Below are 17,883 nucleotides of genomic sequence, written 5' to 3'. Positions count from 1 at the left end.
TCAAAGTGAGGAGAAAGTCTCTAAACTGCTGAGACACTACCACTCTCCTAGTGGTGCCAGGTTTGGCATCTCTGGCCTCAGTGAATAGGAGTTCCTCCTCCCAATAGATCCCCTGGGAGCCACTGATATCTACCTTATCCTGATCAGCAGCACGCTGTCTTAGGCCTTCAAGAGTAGGACAGGTCTTCTACCCCTGTCACAGATACTCCCTAGAGGGTCCCCTGGTCCTAGGAGATCTTCTGTGTTAGGCCCAAACTCCTGTTCCCTCTGGGGCTGACAGGTCTTCTACCTGGGGAGATGGGATCTGGTCTGGTGTCTGATTGAAAGCTGTCTTCCCAGACTTTTTGCCTTTCCTCTTGATAGATTGGGCAGTTATTCCAAACTCCAACTCTACTTTTTCCCTGGGCATTGCTCCGTGCTCTTGTTTTCACACAAACTCATTCAGGGATACCCAGCAAAAGCTGCATGGGACTTAGTTTTTACCTCAGCCCAGCCCATGCAGAGGACTCCAGATCATCTCCTAGCAGATATTATACAGGTATTGCAGGAGATAACCTGCCACCTTCTTCTTGCCAGGAACCCCTCCCCATTCTAAAGATGTCATCACCAAGGGGTGTTCCTTAGCCTGATTATCAGCATTGAGGACTGTATATGTCTCACCAGTCAGATTTTATTCTGAGGACACCAGTTGCTTAGTCACCATGATGACCCTGGCTCCAGTGTTTCTCAGTGCTTCAACCTTAATTCCATTGATATGTGGCTGTTGTTTGTATCTTTCCAGGTTACAGGGCCAGAGAGCCATGGCAGCTACATCTGCCCCACCCTCGGAGACTAAAGTTGCCTCAGTAGGCTCAATGACATGGTCAGGTCCTACGTGGAATCCCATCTGGTGACTTCACACTGCATTTATGCACTGGAGGCATCCTTTTTGTTGGGAGACCTGTTTGGTGTCCATTGGCTTTACAATCATGGCACCAGGCCTTCCTGGGATCCCAATTTTTACCCTTGTACCCACCCTTGGGTTAGGAAGAGTTTCAGGGCCCACCAACCTGTGCAGGTTTTTGGGGGCCTTTAGAAGACTTCTTGTTTTTATCTTTGTTTTGGTTTCCCTTGTGGGGGCTTTTTTATCTTCCTTGTGAGCCCCCCAGCCACCTCCCCACCACCACCAGTGTAAGTTTTGGTCACCCTTGTTTTGACCAAGTGGTCTGCCTTCTTCCCCAACTCTTGAGGAGAAAGTGGACCTAGGTCTACCAGGAACTGCTGTAGCTTTTCATGAACACAATTACTTAACAGATGCTCTTTCATCACGGCAAATTGTGAAGTCCATCATAATTATGCACATTGTTACCTTTTAACCAGCCACCTAGTGCTTTCACTGAGAAATCCACAGCATCTACCCAGGACGGACTCTGGGTTTTTTGAGTCTCCCTGAATTTTATTTAGTACTACTCAGGAGTAAGCCCAAATCCCTCAATCAAGGTATCCTTTATGAGGTCATGGGACCTTGCATCTGCCTCATTCAGTGTCAGGAATCTATCTCTGCACTTTCCTGAGAACAGTTCTCAAAGGAGAGAGCCCCAATGCTGTTTGTAACATTTTCGGGCCACTCAGGCCCTCTCATATGCTGTGAACCATTTGGTGATATCATCACCTTTCTCCTATTGTTCAGAGCAGTGGTTCCCAACCTTTTGACTTCTATGGACCCCCACTTTATCATTACTGGAACCCTGGGACCCCCAGTAAATTATTATTGGAATCCAGGGACCCTGACTAAGTCATTACTGAAAGCTGGGGACCTAATCTGATAATATAATTTCATTTTCTAAGGGGTCCCCGGACCACAGGTTGGGAACCACTGGTTCAGAGTACTCTACTCTGTCCCTAGTTATAAAATTGCTGCCACCATTCTTGGCTGCTAAACCCATATCTGCTCTTTCCTTTTCAATTGCCAGGATCCTGTCCTTCGAGGTAGTGTCGCTAAAAGAATCTCCTCTTCAGAGAGTCTTTCTCCGGACATTGAGGAACCTGAGCCATCTTCACCAGAGGAAGTGTCCTAGACACCTGGGGTTGTTCGTGAGGTACAGGTTCCACTCTTTTAAGTGATGGAGGGTCCAGTTCCTCCTCTTCACTTGAGTTGCTTTGAGCTGTAGGGTCAGTGGCTCCATCAGTAGGATGGGCTTGCTCATACTCTGCCAACAGCTCCTGGAGCTTTAGAGAGGTGGGGTATAAGCTTTTGTACCCTTTACAGAGGGCTCTTAACTGCTTGTGAGAAAGCTGTAGGTAAGGGGGAAGGTGGAGCTCCTTTTCCACACCCTCTGTGGTACTCATTTTTGGTCTAAGTGTGAGACCTTTTTGAGCTAGAGAAAAAATCCTAACACCTTTTTTACAGTCCTAACTAAAGTAAGTTTTTAAGATTCTTACGCTGTTAAGCTACAGAGACCTCACTAGGACCCTAAAAGAACGTTTAAGTATTTGGGAAAAATTACCCAATTCAAAAATGCAATTTAACTAAAGGCAGTTTTTGGATTTACTCATGTAGTCACCTATTTAACAAGTGGTATCAGGAAATGCAAAGTCTCAGACCCCACCGCAGTTCCACCAATATCGGAAGCTTGCTCTCTATATGGTGCACTAAAAAGAAGTACACCCTGCAGAGAGTCCAATGGATCCCCAATTGGTTTGAGAAGGCGAAAGTAGAAAGGACTAATGCTCCATTTTTTGATAGTGTAGATGAGCAGTTAGGCCTATCAGAGGGTAGTGCTAAGCATTTGTTGTACTCACAGAGGCAATAAATGAGGCACACACACTCAAAGAATAAACCCAAGACCAAATTAGAAGAATACCACTTCTTTTTATATATGTTTCAAACTCAAGAACGTCGTAATCAGGTAAGTACTTTTTCATTCATAAATACTTTTCAGATAAAAAAATCAACACTGTGCAATTTTCAGAATTCTTCAATGTTAACCTATGGAGTAAAACAGTGTTCAGCAAACACAGGGTTGACAACGACTTACGAGGCCAGTCTCAGAGAGATAAAGTAAGCACTTGGCATGTGATTTTCAGTGGGAGTGTGCAGGCTGCAGGCTCTGGCTAGGAATCCAGTCGGGGAAAACAATCAGGTAGATTGTAGGCTTGGAGTGCTGGGAGATGTAGGTGCACCTTTGGTCCTTTTGTCCAGAGCCCCATGGGTGATAGATGTAGGGCTGTCCTTAGGCGTCAGGTTACTCCGTCTGGGAGCAGTCGCAGTATGGGGGTCCTGTGTGTGGAGGTTGCAGGCGTTGTCGGGGAGTCCAGCGGTGGGGAACCCAGGGTGGACTGAAGCTCAGGGGAGCCAGACTCTGTTGTTGGCACCAGTGACCCACTTCAGATGGGGTCATGGGCGAGGGGTGCAGTGGTTTGCTGGAGGTGTTGGGTTTTCTCTCACCACAAGGCTGTGGGAGAGGGGGCCTGTGTGGCTGTAGGCAACTTGGGGGAGTCCAAGTGGGGGTGAAATCTGAGTGGACTCACTCTGGACAGCTGAGGACCCTTCCTTTCACCGTTCACTTCGGGTCATGGATGTCGGGTGCATAGGTCACTTGGGGTGTTGGGTCTTTGCTGTTCCTGGAGGCTGCAGAGGTCCTATCTTGAGACTTTGTTGCAGAGCAGATCCGCTGCTCACAGGAGTTTGAGCCTTTGTGGAAGGCAGGCAGTCCTCCTAGGTTTCTTTGAGGCTCAGACTCCGGACGAGTAGTCTTTTTGGGCAGGCTCCGCCGAGGTCAGCAGACAGGCAAGCCGGAGGGGCTGGTATCAAGTCAGCTGCTTCTTATTTTCCTCTTCAGCAACTGTGATTCCTCTGTGTCCTTTTATTCTTAGGTATGATCTGAGTTCTAGGGTTCAAGGGTGCCACCTAAATACTCAATTTAGGGGTGTTACGGGGAGTGCCGGATGGTAGCCAATGGGCTGACCACCTTCAGGGTGACTACACCCCTTTGCGACCACTTCCACTGGGAAGTGGGCATAACTCTAACCCTAGTGGCCTAATTCCTTCCAAACAAGATGGAGGAATTTAAAAAAACAGTGTCCACCTCAGCTTGCCCACTTTAGGGGTGAGACTGGTATGAAGTGGGTACACCTCCTAATCTGACAGATTTTTTTTGCCTGTGCTGCCACCAAAAGTGAGGTCAGGACAGGGGGATGGTAATCTCCACCATCTGGAGGGACCTGGGTTGCATTACAAAGGCGGCTAGGCCTTTGAAGCTTACTGCACTGAAATGTCCATCCTGCGTGGGCAAGATGATAACAACCCCTCCCAGTGTAGACCTTTGTCGCCGGCCCTCAAGAGCGCAGGGTCTCACCTTGGGGAGCCAGAAACACGACTGTGGTGGCTGAACTGGTCAGGAACAGTCAGTCACCCCACTTGTAGCTGGTAGGTTTTCAGGGGGCACCTCGAAGGTGCCCTCTGGGTGCAGTTATTAATAAATCCCTCACTGGCATCAGTGGTGGTTTATTAATCTGAGATGTTTGATACCAAACATCCCTAGATTCAAAGTAGCTATCATATAGCTGGGAAACTCGTAGTGAGCAGTGTCCAGCACATGTATTTAAAATGGCTTCCCTGGTTGTGTACTATGTCTGAGAATCAATATAGACATAGCAGGAGCATATCTGTTTGTGCAGGTATGCCTTCACATGGAATATAATGCACCCTGCCTTAGGGCTGTAAGGCCTACTAGAGGGATGCCTTTCATATATTGCATGCAGTGTTTAGGGGACATGACATACAGGCTTTGTGCCATGTTGTGTTCTCACTTTGGTCTGCACTAAGACACACAGCCATCAATGGCAGCCAGTCATGTGCTTGGTGAGGGGTCCATTAGAGTGCCACAATTTGTGCTGAAGCACTTAGGGACCCCCCTTAGTACCCCAGACCCTAGGTACCAGGGGTACCATTTACTTGGGACGTACAGTGGGTGCCTAAGGTTTCGCCAATTGGGAAAAACAACTGTGCAGTTTGGGGGGGAAAGGGATATGCACTGGGGTCCTGGTTAGCAGGAACCCAGTGCATTTTGAGTTGAAATTACACCAGAATCTAGGCAAAAAGTGGAGGTGACCATGTCAAAAGAGGCCCTTTCCTACCACTATGTTTAATAATAAGGCAAACTAACATTTTAAGCCAGGATATCCTGTACAATGACCACTGACACAAAGGACAATCTGGTTTGTGAGCAGCTTGGGAGGGAGAGGGCAGAACCTCTGAGGGCTTGGTATGAGATGAAATCTGCTTGAACTAAATTCCAGCTTGAAAACAGGTGGTAAAATCGATACACTGATACTCCTGGACCATATGAAAAAGAAGTTAGATAATCAGGCCTTTAAATTGAGTCTTTATTACAATGCATATCACATCTGGAGTATGACACCTTATCAGCTGTGGGTAGACTGCATAAAATGGAGAACGAACTGTATTTGCAGTAAAAATGAGGGCTTGGAAGCAAGAGCTAAGCAAAATTATGTTCGCACAGTGGGTGCTCCATGATCCACAAACAAAGGTAAAATAGGAGCTATCACAAAGTAACTGCTTGTGGAATTGTTTGGCAAAGAACTATTCTGCTCCATTCTGATTGTGGACAGAACACACATCTTCAGCAGCAAGATCTTTCCATTAGTCTCTCTCTTATCTCTAGACTGTTAAACTACGAAGATTTCTCATCCCTCAGCCATAGGAGACCAAAGAGGCCTCACTCATAGGATGGAATGCACATCTCAACTACATGATTGCTTAGGGTATACCGCCAAAACTCTGGTATTTCCACTTCAGTTATCTAGCACTGGCAGCCGTTCAGCTGACATTCAGTGCTTTGAATCCTCATTTGTGGCAAAACCGTTGTAGTGAAGGTTGGCAACATTACCAAAATCTACTTCATGACATATGATGGTGTAAAGTCTATGCTTTGGATATGTTGGCTTTACCTGACATGAACTGTAATTACTTATTAATGAAGTACACAGAGGCTTCTAGGGAAATCGAGACATTGGCAGTTTCCAGACATCATGAGTAATTCATGATTGTATAGATGTTGCCACACAGCTTATGCATTTTGGTCTAGACACTACATATGTGAAAGCAAGCTCCATGGAAATCGGTGCCATAATCTACAAGCCTGCATGGAGGAGCAGTACTTGAGTCTTAGCAGGTATGTAGTCCAACTTATAGACATGCCATTTGATGGCCAGAGACTTTTCAATGAGAAAACTGTAAGCTCCCTTAAGCAATCAGACTAATGTCAGTTACTGCACTGAGATTAGCTTTCCCACCCAAAAGGTTTCACCAACAATACAGAACATTGTGGGATTAACATAATGGTTACCACACATAGGGCACCACAAACCCATTCTCCATAGCAGCAGTTATATAAACTTTACAGAAACAGTGCATCTGGCAGAGGCTGGCAGTGTCAAGCCTTCTCATCCTGTGTCCCCACATCTGTCACCCAGATACACTGAATACTTGCAGATATGGGCATCCAATGTACCTGTTGGGGTACAGATGGCAGCCTGTCTAAACAAATGGTAGTCAATAACCTCAGATCAGTGGGACCCCCAACCCTCTTGCCCTCAATACAGACACCTTGATGTAGAGATTTGTTCCCTGCTGCCAAAGTTAGTGTACAAATCTCATGGGGCTATGGGTGCTATTAGTGCTACTTCACAGTGCAAAAGGGTTTAGGTTTACATCTCATTTAATAGAAATACTATTGTCTTGTAGCGCATTTCCATTTATTTTCATAAGCACTGAATAGTCCACATCCTGGGACTGTGGAGTATTTTTTCACAGTATATGTTCCTAAATGTAGATGTTCACCTTTTTGCGGGAAGGCCTGCAGTCACTTAAGAGAGAAAAATATTATGCAGCCTGTAGGAACAGGCGACAATGGCCCAATTCTTTATTCTGCACTTTAAAAAAGTGGCAGGAGATTATATATGTATATAATTTCATTATGCTTTTGTAAAACAGCATAAATGTCTTTCACAAACCCTTTTTTGGAAGAGTAGAGAGTTGAAGTAAAGCAGGGCACTCTAGCCCCATAGGCTGTTATTATATAGGTTAAAAGTAGATACTGAGCTTTTAAGAAACCATTGACTACCAGCGTCCCATCATGCTGAGCAGGTGGCAGTTGCTTCAGTTCTTTTTTCTGGCTCCTGCTGACAGGACCCTGGAGCATTGAGCTCGGACATATTTTGGGGGTTTTTCAGTCAAAATTCTCAACTGAATTTTGGTGATGGCTATTACACTCAACATCTTTGGTCTCTCCCATGCTTTTTCTGTCTTTTCCTGACTTAAATTAGAGCTTTTTCAGAGAAAATTTGCCCTTAATTTTTGACAAATGCCCAGCCTGTGGGAGGGAAAATGCCAAGAAAGACCCTCATGATGTGTGTATTCTCTGCTTCCCAGAGAATCATGTTCCTGCGTCTTGCCATCACTGTAGGGGCTTTTCAAAAACCACCTGAAAGGCAAAGACAAAATTCGCCTCCATGGTACTGAGGAGCAAAGAAATCAACGGATTCAGTCTGATGGTGGGACCGCAGAGCGACGAGCGGGTCAGACCTCTCTCATTGCTCTGTCATCTGTATCTGGAGAGCATGCCAGGAAGAAAACAGCAGAAAAACGCCATTGATCCCAGTCAACGGCGAGAGGATTGACGTTGAGGAGAGATACTACTCCTACCTTTCCTGCGTCAATCCATGGTTCGATGTCGAGGAAATGTCGCAGGTCAGCCTCATGACATGGAGTGTCGACATCAATAACTACACTGTCAACTTGCAGACCTTGTTCGGCGTCGAGGGCTCACCACCAAAATGCGGGACGTCAAGGTCTTGATAGCCATTGAGCCTCCACAGAAGATCAGCATTGAGGTCCATACAGACGTTGAGACGCCGATCACCGTTGACAAGCAGGTCAACGTCGAGGCATTGAGACTGGTTGATAGTGAGAACCCTCTCACTTTCCTCAAGGCTACAGGAGGCAAAAAGAAAGAGGAGGTGCATTTATACCTCTCTGGATTCTTCAGGAACATACTCCCCTTCAAGGGATGCACCAGATTCTCCTCCTCCAGTGCTTTCTCGGTCTCCTCAACGTCCTCCTTCTCCACTGCCTTCACCAGCACCAGTTGCTCCCTCACCGTGACCCACATCTCGGTTTACACTGTGCCATCATTGTAGGCACCACGGTCACAGCTCAAGGAGCTCATCTCCATCATCAAGGCTCCCGTCATTGTTACTACTCACAACAATCTCGGTGCAGACACACTACAGAAACATCATCCACAGCTACATGTCCATACTCTCCAACACTTTCAGACTCCCCACCTCCTTGCATATCACCAGTGGATGATATCACCACCTTTCAGGAAGTTTTGGTGGGGGGAGCTTCAAAACTTAACATTGTGATGTAAACTCCAACATAATCTTTAAAACTGTTCAACATAGGTCAGCATGAAGGCCTTTGCTGCCACTAGTTCCAGGACTATTAAAGCTGTCTATGGACCTTTTTTGACTCCAGCTTCTGTCAAGCCAGCTCTATTCAGGCTTCTGAAAAAATACCGCCCTCTGGAGCAAGATCCTGCCTTTCTCCGTAGAGACCCAACACCTGACTCTATGATTGTAGTAGCGGCAAAGAAACACCATGCCACTACTCCCACTTCAACAGTTCCTCTCGATAAAGAAAGTCAGAGGTTAGACTCAGTGGGTCAAAAGGTTTGCAGTATGGCAGCAACCATTCTGAAAGTGGCCAGCGCGACCACCCTTTTAGGCAGGTATGGCTGGGCTCTGTGGGACTCTCTGTGGGACTCTCTGTGGGACTCTCTGCAACAGTTTGTTGACCATCTCATATGAGAGAAATGGGAGAACTTTGTGTAAATCCTCAAAGAGGGATTACTGGTTTCTAATCAAATAATTAGTGCTGCTGTACATTCTTCACTAACAGTGACATATGAGTATTGCCGGGGTTGCTTTCCCGGAGACACTCTTGGCTTTGCCTTTCCTCACTCTAGCCAGAATCTCAGTAGAGGATGTTAAATCTGCCATTCAGTGGTACCACTCTGTTTGGAAACCACACCGATGATAAGATGGCAAGAATGAAACTGGAAATGGAGGCTCTGAGGCCAGTTGGCTTAGAAAGACCAAGAGAGTTAAGTAAATTTTTCCATCCCAACCAACGCTGTTACTACTCACAGAGGATTCAAACTCCTCAGTGGGGACGTCAACAGGGTGGCGAACATACGCATGCACCAACATCCTTACCAACCATACCAAAGGAAACAGACCAAGGGTGGTGTTAGAAATGGGATCTCTAGTTAGCGGTGGTTTGCACCCTGTCCAAGTAGAAACCCTCACTCTGCTCAGGGTAAGGGAGCCACCTTGCTAAGATAACCCCTGCTCACCGCCTTGGTAGCTTGGCACAAGCAGTCAGGCTTATCTCAGAGGCAATATTTAAAGTATTGGCAGATGAAGTCTTTGATATCCCCAGGACTTGTTAACAGGATGCAATCTCAGTTCAGGTCCTTGGAGAACCTTTGCAAGCAGGATGTAGAAAATAGTCAAGACCTTTCACTCCCAGAACAGAAGCAGCAAGCAGCAGGCCAGCACAGCAAAGCAACAGGCAGAGTAGCAGTCCCTCATACAATATCCAGCTACCCTTCTTGGCAGATAGTCCTTATTCCAGAATTATTCTGAAGTTGTGGCTTCAGAGGTCCAATACTTATACTCCTTTCTGCCTTTGAAATAGGCAAACTTTAAAGGAAACTCTTTCTAGTGTGCAAGACCCTGCCTTTACTTCCCTGGCCCCAGACACACTCCAGGGGGTTGGAGACTGCTTTGTTTAAGGGCAGGCACAGCTCTATTCAGGTGCAAGTGTCAGCTCCTCCCATCACTCTAGCCCAAGAAAACCCATCAGGACATGCAGGGCACACCTCAGCTCCCTTTGTATGACTGTCTAGAGTAAATACACAAACAGCCCAACTGTTATCCTGACCCAGATGTGTATTCCACAGCCAGGCAGTGATACAGAATGGTTAAGCAAGAAAATGCCCACTTTCTGAAAGTGGCACTTTCAAACTCAAAATTCTAAAACCAACTTTACCAAAAGGTATATTTTAAAATTGTGAGTTCAGAGTCCCCAATCTCCATATCTCTAACTGCTCCTAATGGGAAATTATACTTAAAAGGTATTTCAAGTTGTAGGAAGCTGGCTTTGTATATACTAATTCAAAAGGGGATACAGTGTGCACAGAGTCCAGGGGTTTCCCCAGAGGCTTAACAGAGGCCAAAGTAGATAAAACAAATGCTTTTTTTTTGTGGTAGTGTGGTCGAGCAGTTAGGCTTATCAGAGGGTAGTGCAAAGCATTTGTTGTACACACACAGGCAATACGATGAAGCACACACTCAATGACTAACTCCAGGCCAATGGGTTTTATATAGCAAAAATATATTTTGTTACTTTATTTCTAGAACCACAAGATTCAAGTTGCAGGTAGGTACATTTGTAAGTAGGTATCCAACATATGTATCAATACCAATTTGTTTCAAATTGGCAAGTTATACGGGTTTTGATTAAATAGCAATAATCTGTTTTAAAATTTGACAGTGCAATTTTCAGAAGCAGTTGTAGGGGGTAAGAAAAGTTTGCACAGTTTTGAGGTAAGTACAAAACATACAGTTCCAGTCTCCCAAACACCCACCACCAGCAACAAGGGGCCGGCCAGGTGCAAAGGTTGATTTAACATGTGCTCCTATGGAAACTGGGGGCACTCGGAATCAGGCCTGCTTGCAGGTAAGTACCTGCGTCTTCTGAGGGCAGACCTGGGGGTTTTAGAGGAGCACGAGTGAGCCACAGGTAAACACCAAATACACACCCTAAGTGGCGCAGGGGCGGCGTGGTGCAGGGTGCAAACACAGTGTTGAGCTCCCAATGATTTCCTATAAGGGGCCTCCAGGGGTCCTAAAGATACTATAGGTGAAGGCCAGGGGGTCGGTTCTGGGAAACCAAAGGCTGGACAAGGAGGAGGGCCCGCCTGCTGGACGTTGCCGCACCGAAGGTTGGATTCCCTATGGCCAGGGACCTGAGAGTGAAGGGGTACCTTTTGGCGTCTGGAATCTTCGTCCGGTTCTGTCGTGGTCAGGGGGTCCTCTGGATTCAGGCTGCAGGTATCGTCGTGTTGGACAGGAGCGGTCAACCTAGGGTAGACACTTGCTCAGAATCGTTTTGGGACCAGCTCTATTCAGTTGGGCCACCTGGACATGGGCCGTAGGCGTCAGGTGCAGAGCAGGCAGGAGTCACGGATCCTGGGAGATTCTGGAATCCTTGGCTGGTGATTTCTTCTGAACAGGGTCACTGTCCATGGGAGATCTTGGCTCTCTAGGGTGCCGGCAGTCCTCCATGCTTTAAGAGGTCGCTGGTCCTGCAGGATGTGTCACCTTCTTTTAGCAGGGCTTTGGAAGCTGGAGACAGGCGGGTAGGGCAGGGGCCAAGTCAGTTTGTGTCTTCAGTCTTCTCGGCTGGGGAGTCATCTTAGCAGTCCTCCTTCTTTCTTCGTTCTTCTTTGTTTTTGTGAGGTTGTCAGGAATCTGACGGTCACTTCAGGCCTGGACACCTTAGGGGTGGTCCTAGCTGAAGTGGTCACTCCTCCTTGCTCTCCATAATTTTCCCGCCGGACTTGCTGCCAAAAGTGGGGCTTTTTAGGGGGTGGGGGTATGCGAGGGGGGGCATCTCCAGTAGCTGGAGTTCCCTGGGGCACTGTGACAAAAGGCCTGAGATTTTGAGGCTCACTGCCTGGTGTTACAGTTCATGCCTGCCTTTTCCTTTTAATTTTTTTTAATAGCTTCAAGTTAATAGTTAAACATTTTTAGTATTTGTATGCATTCTTTGGCTTTTAGTTGGCAGCAGTAAATATTACAAAGTTGTGAGATGCCAGACACGGCTAATAAACAAATATCCCTGATGTCTTTTATTTCCTTCAGTGGGATCAAATTTGTTTTTTTACTTTTCATATGGGCTCTCTGAACTGATTAATTCATGCTCATTGAAGTGTCTGTTTTTGATTATGTGTTTTTCTGTTGCCACTCACCTCAACCAAAAGAATTAAATGAGTTGCCCTATCAGTTGCTCACCCACTGTTTTTGAAAGATTCTGTTTTGTTAAGTGTCAAACTACTTCCTGGCACAAAGTAATTTGAGTTCCACATCCCACAGACTATTTCATTAAAATCTTTCTATTCTCCACTTTACCCTTGGAAAGAGGAGGAAAGGTTAATCCTGAGATGAGCCATAAACCATTTTTTAATACATTTTGCAAGATTTAGGACAGTTAATAATCTGTCTATTACATTTTTGGAAAAGAGGAAGCATCTGCCCAATGGATTCCGGGCCCACTCTCTAAAGGGTAAAATTACAACTTATTAAGAGGAGTTCCCATTCAGTCAGTCTGTGAGGCAACGAGCTGAACCCTGCTTTCTTTTGCCAAGTGTAAGAAATTGGGTTATTAGTTGAGTATGGCGGAAGCCCCATTCAAATAATAAACACAATCCTTATCTGGGTGATGCACAAAAGTCAATGAATAAACCTGTGCTTAACCCTCTGGCAGCTTAGAACTAAAGCAGTCAGGCTTAACTTCGAAGGAATGTGTAAATATTTATGAAGCATTCAAACAATAATAAAGTGAAACATAACACAATGAAAAAGCCCAAACCAGTATAGAAAAATCTAGTAAAATGTAATGAAGAAAATACATCTAAATGACCAAAACAAAATGAGTAAACCTGGAGTTATGAATTTTTAGATTTCAGGTGAAAAGCTCAACTTCCGGGTATGTGGTCACGTTGAACCTGGTCAAAGTCTCAAGTTCAGATTGACAACAATAGAGGGCGGGTTGGTTAGAGGGACCAGGTTTGTCCCGGTGAAGGGTTTACTTTCTCTGTGGCCAGGAGCACAGGAGGAGCCTCAGCTGTAGCTTCTAGTTGGCGGGGCCGTGAGGAGGTCAGTGTCGGCACGAGGAGCAGTGGCCACTTTATCTCCACGTTGGAAGGACACATGGGTAGTCACTGTTTGGTGTGAAGAACAGGTTGCCATTGAAACGTTGCATTGGCCGAAGACGCGGTAACCATTGCTGACATGAGCCCAGTCGTGAAGAGCCCCAAACTTATGGGTGTTCCCCTGGAGTGCAGATTTTGCAGATTTGGAGCAGGAGGAGTATGCTCCAACTCCAGCCAAGGATCTGGACCTAGGGGCATCTCTTGGGGATCAGGACTCACTACAGCAGAGGCCAGTAACATGGCTTATCCAGTATTGGATCTTTCATAGATTCACATGCTTGAATCTCTCCCATGTCGACGTGGGAGTTCCACTGTATCCTAAAAAGCAGTACATAGCAATAACCAAACTGACCATAGAGTTTGTAATACAAAACAGGCCCAAATTTGATAGATTGTCCATGTCATTATATAAGATGGATCAAACTTGATTCACAATCAGGTGACAGCACCCTCTAGTACACCCCCAAGAGAAGCTCCCGTCCTCAGATTTTCACCGCATGTTGAGTGTGAAGGGAGTCTCGCTGAGCTCTGCTCAGTTATTTCCACAGTTTATTCTTCAGAGAAGGTTTGGATTTTCTTATTTCCAAGAATTATGTCTGATTCTAAAGGCCTCTTTCATCCCTGCAAGACCTGTGGGAAAAAGAGAGTTCATGTGGATGGTCCACATAAAAACTGTATTTATTGCCTTCATCCCACTCATAAGGCAAAGGACTGTAAGATCTGTCGTACTTTCCCACCAAAGACTCTGAGAGACATAGAGGGAAGATTGTTATTGTGGTTACAGAAAAGTGAAGCTCTGAGAACATCATCCGATGAGGACAGTGACTCTGCCTAAGTCCCAGAAGAGGGATAGATCTATTGAGGGAACTTCTGAGGAGAGCAGGAAGTCCCTAAAAATGCATCATCACTCTAAGGAATCCAAAAAGAGTGAAAGAGAAAACAACCCTCTTCAGAGGTAGTTTCCTCTGCTCCAGCTAACCACTGTAAGCCACTGAAACAAAAGGGGCACAAATCTCCAGTTGTTCTATCAGCAACAACGAAGTCACCGTTGACGACTACCGTCGTCACTGTATCGTCGACTATGACATTCTCCAGGCTGGGGCCAATTTCGTCTGCGAGGCCCTCGGAGATGTCCAAGACTTCACCAGATGCGTCGTCGACGGCATCACCTCTAGTGACGCTTCCAACGTCGACACGGCCATCGTCGTCGTTGCCACCATCGACACTCATCGTCAACACTCCCATCAACGTCGTCTTCATCATTGAGGCTTCCAACGTCTATAATTCTGTCGTTGCCGCTCCCGTCGACCAGGACAAAGTCGACGAGCATCAAAATTAGAACCTACCACAAGCCTACCTTGACTTATGCGACAAATATTTCACCTCTTCTTCCAAGTCACCTTTTAGACATGGAGGACTGGGATAAGGAAGGACCTTTCGGACAGGCCCATAGTCCCTCAGAGCTCCATGTGAAATACCAGGAAGAGGAGGACAAATACTTTGACGATCATACTCAACAGGCTGAGGGATACTATCGCCAACCCTCTACTCAAAAGTACGCAGAACACCACTATTATACGGACTACCATCGTCAGCAGGTGGTTATGCCTTGTTCACTTATAGAGGATCTTCAGAGCATGCTGGCGGACTATAGACGCCGCTTTCCGCCACAGACAAAAGTACCACCATCTATTCCGCCAAACACAACCTCTGTTCTGCTCCCAGACATGCCACCTCCAATGACACCCAGAATGAGGCCACCTCCTCATGCTATTCCTCCACCTAGAAATGATCCTTCTATATTGGAGGACGAAACTAGGGAAGAGGGTGAATTACCATCTCAACAGGACGAATGGCAGGATTATGTTATACCTACCCCATCCCCACCTCAATATCCAACAGCAGAATCCCCTCCTGAAGATATTGGGGGGTTTCACGCGATTATGGAAAGAGCAGCAGAGAGGTTTCATTTACCCATTACAGTCAAGCATTCTGATTGCTTCTTGTACGACTTCAAGGATCAAGCACGAAAATCGTTTCAGCCGTACCAACAATACAGACCGTCACAATCGTTTAGACAACCAACGATGGCTGGTTTCTCCAGACTGGGTGCCCGTTGAAAATCTCATCAGCCCAGAGACACAGGTCGTAAACAATTACACTGCAGTAGTACCAGCTACTCTCCTATCCCACCACCTGGTAGGAGCGAACATAACCAGATACCTGCACAATTGGAAGTCTATCACCTCGGACCAATGGGTTTAGGACATCGTGGCTTAAGGCCACACCCTAGAATTCACTGTCAGGCCACCAACCACCCCCCGAAAGGGGCACATTCCCCTCATCTTCACTTATTGAAAAAGGAGGTCCAGTTGATGCTTCTCAAGGGAGCAATAGAAGAAGTTCCTATGGCTCAGAGAGGCAGAGGATTTTAGTCCAGTTTTTTCCTTGTGTGAAAGAAATCAGGGGAATGGAGACGTATTCTGGACCTTCGGCATCTCAACAAGTACCTTTGCAAACAAACTTTCAGAATGATCATTCTTTCAGACATATTGAACCTCCTGAACAGTGGAGAATGTGGGCCTGATTACAACTTTGGAGGAGGTGTTAATCCGTCCCCAAAGTGACGGTAAAGTGACAGATATACCACCAGCCGTATTACGAGTCCATTATATCCTATGGAACTCGTGATACGGCTGGTGGTATATCCGTCACATTTGGGACGGATTAACACCTCCTACAAAGTTGTAATCAGGCCCTATATGACATCTCTGGACCTGGAGGCCGCTTATTTTCATATCCCCAAGCATCGCAGATACCTCAGTTTCACAGTGGCTGATACTCACTATCAGTTCTGAGTCCTACCTTTCGGACTCCGATCAGCTCCGCGCATATTCACCAAGTGTCTGGCACCAGTAGCAGCCGCTCTCAGGCAGCAGGGTCACCAGGTATTCGCATATCTGAATGACTGGCTCCTCAAGGCACCCACCAAACAACAAACTGTAGCAGCAACAAAAGCTTGTATTGCACTTTTCTAAAAAACTGGGTCTTAAACTCAATGTAAAAAAATCCTGTACAACGCCCACTCAGGATGATTTTTCTCGAAGCAATTCTAGACATTCAGATGAACAAAGCTTTCCTTATGCAGGAACGTCAGCATTGTCTAACATCCCTGGCACAAACAATATCAAAAAGAAGGTCTGTTTCAGTGAGGTCGTACAAGTCGCTCCTGGGTATGACATCTTCCACCATCAATCTGGTGCCACATGCGCGTCTCAAAATGAGACCGTTTCAAGAAGAATTGCAGGTTCAGTGGAACCAACCACAAGGTTCGTTCGAAGATCGCATTCTCGTAACACCAAGAATGATAAGGGCATTGGATTGGTGGACTTGCCAGTCTCATCTTTCTCAAGGTCTCGCGTTCATTCCGTTAGTTCCACAATTTATTATTACCACAGACGCTTCCATGGAAGGTTGGGGAGGACATCTCCAAGTTCAGGGAAAATGATCAGATCGTCAAAGGCTTATGCTTATCAACAGCCTAGAACTCAAAGCCATTTTCTTCACATTGCAAGCGTTCCTTCCGAGAATAGAAGGTTCTCGAGTGCTGGTACGGACAGACAACACAACCAGCAAGTATTATATAAACAAACACTGAGGCACGAAGTCTTTAACACTTTCACAAGAAGCCCAGGAACTATGGGATTGGCTTACAAGACACAACATTTCTCTGACAGCCGATCATGTTCCAGGGGTGCGCAACACGCTAGTGGACGCTCTCAGCAGAACCCACAACGATTGTCATGAATGGGAGCTGAATCAAGTTCAGCTAGACAACATTTTTGCAACATGGGGGAAGCCAGCCCTAGACCTATTCGCAACGAACAACAATGCCAAATGCCGATTTTATGCAAGTAGCTATCCCCTAGCAAGGTCTTGGGGGAATGCTCTTTTGATTAAATGATCTGGGATCTTTGCTTACCCTTTTCCCCCCCATCCCATTGATCCCCAGGGTTATAGCCAAGATGAAGAGGGAACCCTGTTGCCTAATACTGATCCCTCCCAAATGGCCCAGGCAATGCTGGTACACTGAGCTTCTTCTGATATGGGAAACTGCACCAATACGCCTTCCTCCAATCCCAGCGCTGCTTTCAATGCGGCAGGGGTAGATTCTACACCCGGACCTGATGTCACTACACTTGCACGCATGGCTTCTGAATTCCTCAAGTTTCAGAATCTCAAAATAGACCCAGAATGCAGAGATAAACTGTCTAACGTTAGCGCAATCAGCACAACAAAACCTATCGACTCAAATGGAAGAGGTTCTGTTGGTGTCAGCTGCACAACCTACACCCTTTTGAGGCTTCTCCAGAGCAGATTCAACCATACCTGCTGCTATTGGCAAAATCTGGGCTTATGCACTCTTCAGTTAAGGTGCATCTGGCAGTAATTTTGACATACAGGCGTTCTTCAGATACAGCCTCTCTTTGCTCGTCACACCGGATTAAGCAAATCATGAGGGGTCTATTCAGAGTTTTTCCTCCCGTAATGTTGCCTCCACCCGAATGGCACCTTAATGTGGTGCTCTCTTAACTAATGAAGCCTCCATTGAAACCCATACATAATGCGGATCTTAAATTCCTCACTTGGAAAGTAGCTTTCCTTCTAGCAATCACGTCCATCAAAGGGTCAGTGAAATTCAAGCCTTCACAGTACAGCAACCTTTTCTGCATTTCACAAACAGTTTTGTCATTCTCAAAACAAATCCGAAGTTCATTCCTAAAGTTCCTTCTCAATTTCATCTGAATCAGCCAGT

The 17,883-nt window shown here is 46.1% G+C and overlaps 1 protein-coding gene across 1 annotated transcript in view; it reads left to right on the top strand.

The window, feature by feature from the left end:
- The window catches only part of SEC23A (SEC23 homolog A, COPII coat complex component), a 754,311-nt gene that overhangs the window by 324,945 nt on the left and 411,483 nt on the right, over positions 1-17,883 (top strand). The gene's annotated exons all lie outside the window — the stretch shown is intronic.

Source organism: Pleurodeles waltl, chromosome 9 (genome assembly GCF_031143425.1).
Source record: "Pleurodeles waltl isolate 20211129_DDA chromosome 9, aPleWal1.hap1.20221129, whole genome shotgun sequence".
NCBI lineage: Eukaryota > Metazoa > Chordata > Amphibia > Caudata > Salamandridae > Pleurodeles > Pleurodeles waltl.
The sequence above is the reverse complement of the archived record's forward strand: the minus strand, read 5'-3'. Positions and strand labels throughout refer to the sequence as shown.